A 13,364-nucleotide genomic window follows, 5' to 3' on the forward strand; every position below is an offset into this window, starting at 1 on the left:
CTCGTGTGTGTTGAGACTGCATGGCGACTCAGCAGCACGCTGCACCACAGCGCTACTAGCGGCTGGATGTACACACAGCAGGTAATCACTGACTGGCGTACTGTGCCTACATGTGTGAATTGATTGATTGATTGAAACTTTTATTATTAGATTGCACAGTACAGTACATATTCCGTACAATTGACCACTAAATGGTAACACCCGAATACGTTTTTCAACTTGTTTAAGTCGGGGTCCACGTAAATCAATTCATGTCCTTGTCCAAATCATCCAACCAATCATGTTCTATTCGTTTGTGCTGCAAAAATGTTTGTTCGAACTATTATAGTTTTGAAGTTACTACCGTTTTATGGTTTCATTTTAAGAACGTGTTATTATTCATAACCAAACTCCAACTATGTCAACATCTCCCCAAACTTCACACACCTTCAAATCTCCCTAAACACTGGCTGATTGATTGATTGATTGATTTAAACTTGTATTAGTAGATTGCACAGTGCAGTAAATATTCCGTACAATTGACCACTAAATGGTAACACCCGGATACGTATTATAACTTGTTTAAGTCGGGGTCCACGTAAATCAATTCATGGCTGCAGGCTTGTGCTGCAAAAATGTTGGTCTAACTATAATAGTTTTTTAAGGTATTGATGTTTTATGATTCCTATCCTTTTCCATGAAACGTTAATAACTTAAAAACTGTAATAATTAATCCCAAATCTCTTCCAGCACAAATCCGCACAAACGTAACAGCAATTATTGGGACACATTTGAGGAGATTTTGACATGATTGGAGTGCTGGTTAAGAATAATATAATGTTAATACCATAAAAACCATAAAACCTTAATAACTTAAAAACCGTAAGGATACAAACAAAAATGTTCATAGTACAAACCAACAAAAACGTATTACAAGCGAATAGGACACGTTTGGGCCTGAGGAGATGTTGACATATAGTTGGGGGGGCGTCTAGTTACTCTTAATAATATATTATTTACACGTTAATAACATAAAACATACAAACATTAATAACTTGGAAACTATAATAGTCAGACAAAACATGTTTGCAGCACAAGCATAGCACAAACAAAGGGAACAAGTTTGGGGAGATTTGAATGAGTTGGGGGGCTGGGCTAGTCAGTACATGTATTTTAGAATGGATTAAAAACCGTAATGTCAAAAACGAAAGTTTTTGCAGCACAAACCAGAACAGACAAAGCGCAAACGATTGGGACAAGTTTGGGGAGATTTGTACAAGGTGAGGAGAGGGTGGGGTGGGGTGGGGGGGAAGGGGGGTACGGGGGCAACTTCACACAGGTCTCTAACCATACTTCAATTGTCGTGGCATGTTTACTTTAAACTGTTATCACTTGCATCATTTTATTTTGAATTGTGACAATACGTCCCACCTGGTGATATTTTTTTTTATTTCGAATCCATCTTTTCGAACTCCTTCTCATGGTATGCAGCTAAAATGCTAAGTGCTATATTTAATTAAAAGAGGTTTTTGTATCTAAATATGTCTTTCCTAGTTAGATAAAGGTTTATATATATACATACATATATATATACCGTGTATAAATATATATATATATATATATATATATATATATATATATATATATATATATATATATATATATATATATATATATATATATATATATATATATATACACACACATATTAAATATGTCACTCAGCAACCATATATATATATATATATATATATATATATATACACACACATATTAAATATGTCACTCAGCAACCATATATATATATATATATATATATATATATATATATATATATATATATATATATATATATATATATACACACACATACTACGGCCGGCCAGAGTCCACCATATATATATATATATATATATATATATATATATATATATATATATATATATATATATATATATATATATCTGCGGGTTAGATTGTGGACTCTGGCCGGCCGTAGTTTAAGGAGCCCTGCACTAAACCATGAAATGAAGTAGAGGGCCACACGTGTAAGACCCCTGCTGCAGAGAATGTTGTCATTTTTAAAGAGCTAAACCATTTCTGTCAATCCAAAAATAAAAGAATCAGAGCCAGTCGGGATATTTAATGTACTATTTTACTTCAATTCTACAGTTAAACCCAGCAACATTTGTTAAAAGTTGATGAGGTTACATCAGAGCAAACACTACTAGTGTAATTTAATAAGCCATCACACAATATCAGCAATCTCTTATCGCATCTGCCCTTCATGGACTGCATATAGGTTGACATTCCATCCCACAGATCCCTCTTATAGCGCTCATAGAAAATGAGACACGCAGCATCTAGAAATGAAAATAAAAATACACAATATTACTGCACTACAAAAAAACTACAGAAAAACAGACTGAAACTCACAGGAAGCCTTTTCCGCAGCCCAGAGGGCCAAAGAATAGTTCAGTTGGTAGGCAAACTTTTCTGCAACTGCCTTTCAGACTGGGGCAAGACCACGGGAAAGAGGCGGCCTCATTCTGAACAACTGAAATCAAATGTTACATCGAGAGAACATAGTACATACACACTGCCAAATAATGTGAATATGCTTACCATTCAACAGCAACACCACCAAGAGGGTGCAAACTAATGCACGATGATACCAAGACATTCTTCTTTCTGCGCCTGTCGCTCCAAAATGAGGACCTGTCAAGATTTGTTCGTATTTTTGGTGCAAGAGGTGGAGCGACCCTAATAAGAAGCAGCAAACTGATGATTGGGCGATGTTTGATAGAATAACAGGCATCCCTTTAGAACATGCTTTTCTTAATCTAATTTAGAGAAACTGGATCACTGTGCCCAACATGTGACCTAAATATGTCATGAGACCAACATTGCCAAGACATCACTTGTTTTCTTCTTTTTACTGCTGATTTAAAAAGAAATGATTGTTAATCGTCTTGTTATCCAAGGCAAGGATCAGGAGTTTGTCAGGGAGTTATTTTGGCCAATTTCCCCCTCCAAAAGCAAATGCATTTAAACATCTCCATCTACTTAAGTCCTCAATCCACTTGAAGTCATTTTACTTTCACACATATCACAAGGTTGCATTTTTACAGTGTTATAATCCAATAAATTAGGTTGCAAGTTGACACTCAAGTTGGATTAGGAACCTCCTCTTACCACCATTAGAACAAGTAAGTAAGTAAAAACTGAGGCCTTGTGAAATTATGCGAAATACCAAGCAAGGTCACATATTACTCTCTTGTATAATCTACTACAATATAATACTCATGTTGTCAAGCAATGGTTATGGATATGGTTTAGTTTATTTTGAACATGTGTAACAGTGTTACAATAGAGTTCCTAGGAAAAAACTGGGCTTATTTAATCCTACCCCTTCTCCTTGTCTCAGCAATTAATGATAGTTTGTCCACTTCTGTTGTTTAACTTGTTCACATACTTGTATATTCTAATAGAGAAAGAAAATAAATAAATAAATAAAGGAGTAAAATTAAACAGAAACAATAAATAAGTAAATATAAAATGTGTGACCAATGTAGTACACCTTAGTTGGATAATAAAACCGCTAAATAATAAATACAGAAATAAAAATGGACAAAAACATTGTAAAATTAAAAACAAATACAGAATATGGGATGAATAGAACCTGAATTAGATCATACAAATTGACCTAAAAATGAACATAATCTAAAAAAAATATATAACAAATATTTTTTTAAATATATATAAAAATAAAATAAAATATGAATAATATATCAATGAAAATATGTAAATAGTAAAAATAATAGTCAAGTAATAATACAAATAAAATAGTAATAATAATAAAAAAAATAGTAGCAAATAATAGAAAATGACAGGATATTTTTTGTGTTTGTATTTAGTCTATTTCTTTTGTCGGTTACACATTTCTGAAGAAATAGCCACTATATGCAAACTGTCAGTGCAAGGGTTTGCCGATGTTTACACTGGTCCAAGCTCCTCTATACAACAAGTGTGTCTCCCAAATTTTCAACTGAACTCGGGGTGTCATTCTGGGACCGATTTTGGCCCACCGGCCACCAGTTAAATAGCATGCTGTAATAGCGAGCATGTACAGCACTGTACACGATTGTTTATTGAATCATAATTAATGAATGAATTCAGAATAAAGTCTGTATCTGAAGACATTATGGATCATAACTTCAAGTTACCCTGGAAACACCATATAATGTCACGTGGGGGTTAATGCAGCTTGCTGCGGTTCGTTCTCTCAATGCAACAATGGACGGCTCCGGACGACAGCGTGAAGGTAGGCTTTGGTTTATTAACATAAATAATACAAACTACCAACAGTACAGGCAACACAACAAAAAAGAAAGGCAGGCGTGCCTAAAACACGAGAGGCTAATCACATAAACCGATGCTATGACATGGAACTAAAAAACTTACTTGGTAACAGGTGTGATACAAACAATGAAGCCAGGACGAGTGATTAACAAAGGCGGACTTAAATAGTTATCTCATGATTAGCGACAGGTGTGTCCCAAACAACAGAAGCAGGTGAAAATCATAAGTAACCATGGTGACGAAACAAACTCACAGGTGCACAAGCAATAACAAAAGGAGTCCAAAACTAACAGAAAACACAAAAACATGATCCGGACCACGGATCATGACATATAATGTAGAATAGAACATAACTTTATTGTCATTGGACTTAAAAAGTACAACAAAATGAGTGTGCTTATTCTCTTAAATGTTCTGGTCACACGACTCTGTTTCTGGTCACACGACTCTGTTTCACCAAACCAACGTAAACACTAATGACGTTTTCACCAATCAAACAGAGCCTGGCAGTCACATGACCCCATTCATACTCCACACTTTAAAAAAGTAACATGACGTCACACCTCTGCAATGTAAAAACTATGAAAAAAAACATTTATATCATGCACTGTCATCTGTGTCAGTAGAAATGTTCACATTTCACCCTACAAGTATTCTACTTCCCACTCGAGAAAACATGTAAGTTGTAGATGTTTTTTATGTTTTAGCTGCACATATGTTGTTACTAGCCCTGTTATAACATCAAAAGTGACTGTAAAATACATCTTTTGTAGCACATGCTAGGGTCTCTATAGCTGTGTCCCAATTCAGGGTCTGCATCCTTCGAAGGGCGAATTTGAAGGCCGCTTACGACGTCACAACGCTGCGCGAAGTCTGTCCCTATTCATTCAAATTCGAAGGCTCCTCCAAATGCAGCCGACGAATGCGCCCTCCTTTTCCCTGTATTCGGAGGATGCACTGCGACTATCCTTCGTGGCCTCCTATATCCCAAGATGCTTTGCGCACCTTTGTTCAAACCGGATCTTTTTGACGTTGGCGGGAAATACAAGCAGCGGCAGCGGCAGCAACAGCGAATACACTTTCAAATGTAAGTATCCTGCGCAGGCTAGACTGTCCCATTTAACAACGGGTGACGCATCCTTCAGAGGTGCCTCCGAAAGTCCAGCCTTCTGAGGCTGCGTAGGCCCGGTCCTCCGAAGGATGCAGACCCTGAATTGGGACACAGCTTATGTCTCACACACACCCCAACTACGGTTGTAGTGCAAGTACTATTAAAAATAGCAACTAAATAATGATAAGTTGCTCACCAGTCACTCAGTACATGAGTAGTTTTTTTCACTGATTACTTACTCACTCAAATAATCATTTGGATGACTACGTTTTACTTTTACTCAAGTCATATTACGCTAAAGCACAGATAATAATCAAATGCAAACTCTACCCACCTCTGTTTGTTACCAATCCCCGGTTCCAAGCTACCAAACCGCATTCGAAGAGAAGCGTCGTCAAGCCTATCAAAAAGTGAGTGTAAATAAAACTATGAGCGCTCCAGTAAATGTGATTCACCAGAATAAAGTATATATATTTGGTGCATCACATTGAAATAAAAGCTTTAATGACTGCCGTTGTTATCCTTGGTTCAAAGGTCATTGGCCTTGGGAGACACTTTCCTCAGTGTTACATCATGATCTCCAAAGGGAACCCAGCTCTTGTTTTCTGTCTATTGTCTTTACTCAAAGGACACTGTCCAAAGCACTGGAGGCTAGTTGCCTTGAAGACGAATGGAAACACAGAGTGGACTAATGGCCTCTAGTGAGTACGCTAGAATTGCATCATGTTTGTCAGCAAACACATGTTGTGTATTACAGCAATGCTTGCAAACACTAATTTCATACTTCAAGGTTCAATTAATCTTCTTTCATTGTGGTTGGCTGCTACAAAAAAAGCACCTTTTACCAAATTCCATGCTTCCATGTGATCATGTTTCCACTTTATAACGTGAATAAACTGATTTTTCACACAAGCTATTGTTGCCTGAACAGCTGTGTCCTTCAACTCCCTTTCATGCATACAGCTGACAAAATACATCTCACATGTTCCTCTTTTGTTCAAATAGTTTCAAAAACTTTATATCAGTAATATTTTTATTTGAAAAACGTATTTACAGTCAGTTTGTTAACCACTTGTTTATATAAAAAAATGTTTTTGATTAACTGCAAAAGTCTAACAAAAGTTGAATTCCAAAGCAGTGGTTCTCAAACTTTATTCACCAAGTACCACCTCAGAAAATACTTGGCTCTCCATGCACCACCATAAAGACCAATATTAAAATACAGTAGAGTAGTAGGCCTAAGTATTCATTAAAACAAGGCAGAAGTTTTGTTTAACGAGTATATTTAATATTTTTGGCCACTCTCATATTACACACAGTTTGAACAGTAACACTGTGTTTGAATATAAGAAAATAAGACACTGTACTTTAAAGTGGAACTGCACTTTTGGGGAATTTTGACTAACGTTCACAATCATGAGAGACAAGAAACCACATGTCTTTTTTTGGGGGGGAGGGAAGGATTTTAAAGATGAGAAAAAACGCTTGGAAGATGGGGTTAATGGGAGTCACCGTTGTAGCCTTCAAAGCCCTCTAAACCAACTTTAAAACCCTCCATCAACGTTTTGTATACACACTGCAAGTCTATATATAATGTAGTAACAGACATGTTCATAATAATATGTAATATGTTCAATATTTACTTAATTTTGATCATTTTAATCATGTCCGGGACTATTTCCTTCCACGCATTGATTTCTGTTTCCATAGCAGCTCATGTCGGAATTCCAGCAACAAATGTGTGCACGTCCGACCGGCAGGAGACCACGGGGAAGACCCAGGACACGTTGGGAAGACTATGTCTCCCGGCTGGCCTGGGAACGCTTCGGGATCCCCTGGGAAGAGCTGGACGAAGTGACTGGGGAGAGGGAAGTCTGGGCTTCCCTGCTTTGGCTGCTGTACCCGCGACCCGGCCTCGGATAAGCGGAAGAAGATGGATGTATGTATGGATGGATGGATGGTCTAAAGGATTAACTCATATAGTTTCAACGTTAGAGTACGGAGAAATGTAATGTATTATTCTTAGGTTATGGAATGGATTGCAACTGGACTGTTCAGATTGTCTTATAAAAGACACTTCGCAACTTCCCTGAGCAGACCTCATCAGTTCCTGCTCACAGATTTAGATAGGACAGCTCCGGTCTGAGGGCCTGGTGCAGGATCTAAATTATTTCTTTTCTACATGTCCAGAAAAAGCGGTCATTGTGAAGATACAAAGAAGTGAGACCTCTGCCAGCACAACAGCTGTTGTTATCTTCCCATTCAGTTGCATCAACTGTCAAGGGAGCACCAGGTTCTCAGACCAGACTCACAGAGCTGTCCTATCTAAGTCTATGAGCATGAGAGACAACATGTCTTCTCAGACAATCTGAACAGTACAGTTCTGATCAATTCAATGCTCTGGGAATACAATGACCTGGATAAATGACAATGTTCACAGGCATAAAGTCTTATGGTTATTATTATAATACTGTAAGTAAGTTAAGGTTAGCTGTGATGATAACAAAAGAAACAGAAATGTAACCCATTTTCACACAGGACAATGTCTGCGTGTTTAGTAGAATACAGCATGTACAATCCATACATACATATTGATGACACATTCTAGCTATGTGTCGCAAATTAAAGTTAAGTTAAAGTACCAATGATTGTCACACACACACTAGGTGTGGTGAAATGTGTCCTGTGCATTTGACCCATCCTCTTGTTCACCCCCTGGGAGGTGAGGGGAGCAGTGAGCAGCAGCTGTGGCCACGCCCAGGAATAATTTTTGGTGATTTAACACCCAATGGGTAATGGGTCCCATTTTTATAGTCTTTGGTATTTGACATTGACAAACACACGAAGGCATTCATAATGCAATGTAGCGTCCTGGCTAGCTGGCGAGAGGCTTATGTCACTCCAGCTTCAAAATCACTAATCCTCGCCTCCATGGCGGCAAATAAAGTATGTTTTACATGTAACATTATCACTGGAGGACTAGAGGTCAAGGAATAGCTAAACATGCTACACTACACACTATATGAAGATACAAGAAGCCATGCTAATCGCTAAGCTGGAGCACTTGTATTTAAAAGGGGTGGGCAGATCGAAACAAATATCGACAGTAAAGATACCAATTATAGTAGTGTATCAGTATATTGTCGATAGCACAGTGTTTAAGTCAATATTTTTGATTATCAAAAAATAATTTGTTATTGTTTGCAAACTTAGAAAATAACAGCCAAAAGTTGTTTTTGATTTTGTTTAATATTTTTTTACTATTGACTTCCTTAATTTTGTATGTAATAAAGGGTGGTAAGGAATGTACTGGTATTGGAGGGCTTGATACCCAAGTTTGTAGTATCGCCCAAAACTAATGTAAAGTATTGAAACAACAGAAGAATAATTGCTTATTACATTTGTAGATATAGCCATGTTACAACAAAAAAGTACCCAGATATTAACAGTAGCTTAGCAAGTAGATAAACGATAGTTTTCAGAAAATAATACAACGAGAAATGATGCAACATCAATCAATCAATCAATCAATCAATCAATGTTGATTTATATAGCCCTAAATCACAAGTGTCTCAAAGGGCTGCACAAGCCACAACGACATCCTCGGTACAGAGTCCACTTAAGGGCAAGGAAAAACTCACCCCACTGGGACGTCGATGTGAATGACTATGAGAAACCTCGGAGAGGACCCCCCCCCCCGAATGCAATGGATGTCGAGTGGGTCTGACATAATATTGTGAGAGTCCAGTCCATAGTGGATCCAACATAATAGTAAGAGTCCAGTCCATAGTGGGGCCAACATCTTACCGCATACATCAGCTGCTGAATTAGGGAATGCTGTGACTCGTTTTGAAATTGTGCTGTTATCATTTCAATGTCAAATAATATACTTGTGAATGTTGTCTGTCTATCTGTGTTGGCCCTGCGATGTGGGGGTGACTTGTCCAGGACTTCTCCAAAACCTTTTACTGAATTTCCATGACCAAAATGAATGACTTTATCCCAAAGGGACCACTGAAAACAAATGACCATAACACTAATACAACATTATCATGTACATACTTTTTTGTGTGGTACTCATTAGGCTAAATCTGGGACCACGGGGACTAAATTTGATGCCATCTCATGTGTCTCATGTGTGCTGCTAGGACAAGAAACATTCTTAAATCTGAGCTAAAATTAGGTTCATATTTTTAAAATGTATGGTGCATCTCGAAAAAAAACAAAAAAACCACCAGACAGACACACTTATAGAGACATCTTCTCATATTTCAGTTCCAACATGTTTAGGGCCTGGTCCTAATACCACGTGCTATACAGCATGTGCAAACTATAAAATAGTGTGTACTAGTAGTGGGCGTGTGATCTACAAAGACTATGTTTACAATTGAAAACTGGTGCAGACCTTATTTAAATGAGATTTTTGCGTGTACTACACTGTAAAAAAAAATTATGTAAAAAAAACGGTCATCTACTGGCAGCTACGGCTGCCAAACGAAAACCATAAATTAAAGTAAAACATTGTAAACCAAATAATGATCAAAAACATTATATTTACAGAAATTTTCATGAAACGTTTTGCGGAAAAATATCGTAATTTTACAGATTTTTACTAAATTATTAAGATCAATCACCTTTAATAAAGTGACGATGCAAACAGTTCTGCAGAAAAATACCTTTATTCTACAGAGTTTTTCCAAAATATTACGATCAAACACCTTTAATGAAGTGACAATGCTGGCAGTTCCACAGAAAAATACCATTATTTTACAGATTTTTTCTGAATTGTTAAGATTAACCACCTTTAATAAAGTGACGATGCAAACAGTTCTGCAGAAAAATACCTTTATTCTACAGCATGGGTGTCAAACTCTGGCCCGCCGTGTAATTTCACTTGGCCCTTGAGGCGATATCAAATTAACACTACAGCTGGCCCGCCACCGCATTCACCGCTAATTCTAATACTTGCCAACCCTCCCGGGAGTCTTCCAAACTTCAGCCAGCCAGTCACTGATGGTAGCCGAATAAAAACTTTAACACTGTTAGAAATATACACCACACTGTGAACCCACACCAAACAAGAATGACAAACACATTTCGGGAGAACATCCGCACCGTAACACAACATAAACACAACAGAACAAATACCCAGAAATCTTTACAGCACTAACTCTTCTGGGACGCTACAAGATGTGTGTATGGGGGTTGGGGGTTTGGTGGTAGCGCGGGTGTATTTTCATTATTGTTATTTTATTTTCAAATTTATCATTAGCCTGTGGAAAAAGTTAATTTTGATATTTACCTAAAAGGCTGCACATAGAAAAGAGGCATTCAATTTTTATTTACATTTTATTTGATATGCCATTGATATTTTTTAATTATTATTATTATTATTTGAAACTCGATTTTGCATGTCACTATAAAGTTATGGAAGCCTTGCTTGTTTAATATTCAATGCAAAACTTGTTTGGGTCCCTATTAAAAGGTTAATTTGTTCAACCTTGGCCCGCGGCTTTGTTCAGTTTTAAATTTTGGCCCACTCTGTATTTGAGTTTGACACCCCTGCCTTAGATTGTTAGTATGGACATAGACTTTTATATAACAAGCTACATATTAAATGAAAGATAATTACTGTAATTTTACATGAATTTGAAAGTAATTTAAGAAAACAGAAAATGCTATGTATAATTAATTTGGTATTTTTCTGTAAAAAAATAGAAGTATACATAGTTTGTCATTACTGGCATATTAATTAAAATAATAGGCGGATTGTTTATTTACAGATAATGTTTTCAATTCTACAGTTGTATAAACTATTTTTAAAAAAATAGAAAAATTACAGTAGAAATTTAGAGTAAATTAAGCATAAAAATTTGATTTTTTTTTTACAGTGTACCTGCTCTCACACTCGACCCTTCATTGTACATTTTGTTATTATGCTCCAACCTCTGCCGTTTTGCTATGCTTTGAAACATGCAGCAGACATTTATGCACTACTTTTTCTCTGCATTTTAGGGACAGGATATATAGGATGCACTTGCAGTGCAGATTCAAAAACTCCACAAAAAATAAGGTACAAACACGCTGATGCAACCAGCTGCCACCTCAGCGCTGCAATTTCTTCGTACAAAAATAAATAACACAACGAAACACCAAAAAATGTGCAATAAATAATACATATTGTGCACATACCATTGCACCACGCATAGACAAACAACAAAACAAAAACACCATCTCAACACCCACGTACACCGCGGTGGCCTGTGTGGTGCGCCAGAGACAGAAACAGACCCAACAAAGAAACCAAGAGAGCCGAGTCAATTTCATGCTGCCCACCACTGCACTTCGCTGGCATTTTTTCAGCTTTGTCACTTGGCTTGCAGAAGGTACACCCACTAGTCAGTGGGTGTACCTGCAGTTTGTAGGTGCTTGCATGCCGCATACCTGTACAGACTGGACTGTATACATTTTTCACACTAGTAAATTATCATTAGTCCATAGAAATTTCAATTTCATCAAAACAATTTTTTTAATTAAGGAAACTTAAAGGGGAACTGCACTTTTTTGGGGAATTGTGCCTTTTGTTCACAATCATTACAAGAGACAAGAATGAAGGTGTGTGTGTTGCTGAGCCTGACCTGGACATAATCTGGATTGGACCTGGTTTTAAGAACCCTTTAAACAATCTAATTTCATTGACAACCTGATCTGGTGAAGATAATGTCCTTTATCCAAAAAAACAACAACAACAAAAACATTTTCTTGAACAAAAAAACCTAAAATAAAATAAAAACAGTTACATAGAAACATGTAATTAATGAAAATGAGTAAAATTAACTGTTAAAGGTTAGTACTATTTGTCAATATGTGGTCCTTTGGGTGTTGTGCTTTCCCGCAATGCAAAGGAAAGTTGGCGCGGGCAAGGCGTGAATGTAAGTAAATATTTTATTTTAACACTATAACTACAAAAAAAAGAAGCAAACAAAAGGCGCGCACAATGGCGGAGAACAAACTTGGCTAATGAAAACAAAAGACTAGCACAAAGGCAAGTAACTATGAACACGAAACAAAAACACTTACTGTGGCATGGCATGAAGCATGAACTATAATAAACAGGAATCTCATGGATAGCAGAGGTAGTATGGATGGATAGGATAGATCAGGGGTCACCAACGCGGTGCCCGCTGGGCACCAGGTAGCCCGTAAGGACCAGATGAGTAGCCCGCTGGCCTGTTCTAAAAATAGCTCAAATAGCAGCACTTACAAGTGAGCTGCCTCTATTTTTTAAATTGTATTTATTTACTAGCAAGCTGGTCTCGCTTTGCCCGACATTTTTAATTCTAAGAGAGACAAAACTCAAATAGAATTTGAAAATCCAAGAAAATATTTTAAATAACTTGGTCTTCACTAACTGACAAAGAAACAGATAACAGATTTGGTGTCCAGTTCAAAGTGTGACATGATTTATTTAAACATTTGAGAGTTGACTTTTGTATTTTACATGAGTTATTATTTGTACAAACATGGTGCAAAGTAATTCATGATTTGTTAAAAAATGTTAGTGGCTAGCTAGTTAAAATGGGATATTGTGATTTCACAAGACTGTCTTAGAAGTGATCATTTGAAAATGTTCAATTTGAAAAATGTGCACTTAGGGAAAATATAAAAATAAAGTGTTGCATATTGATATTTATCTGTTTCTATATATATTTATTGTGAGAAATCATTAAGATGATCAGTGTTTCCACAAAGATAAATATCATTAGTTATTAATAATAACATAGAATTAAAGGTAAATTGAGCAAATTGGCTATTTCTGGCAATTTATTTAAGTGTGTATCAAACTGGTAGCCCCTGCGATGAGGTGGCGACTTGTCCAGGGTGTACCCCGCCTTCTGCCCGATTGTAGCTG

Source organism: Nerophis lumbriciformis, linkage group LG09, assembly GCF_033978685.3.
Source record: "Nerophis lumbriciformis linkage group LG09, RoL_Nlum_v2.1, whole genome shotgun sequence".
Taxonomy (NCBI): domain Eukaryota; kingdom Metazoa; phylum Chordata; class Actinopteri; order Syngnathiformes; family Syngnathidae; genus Nerophis; species Nerophis lumbriciformis.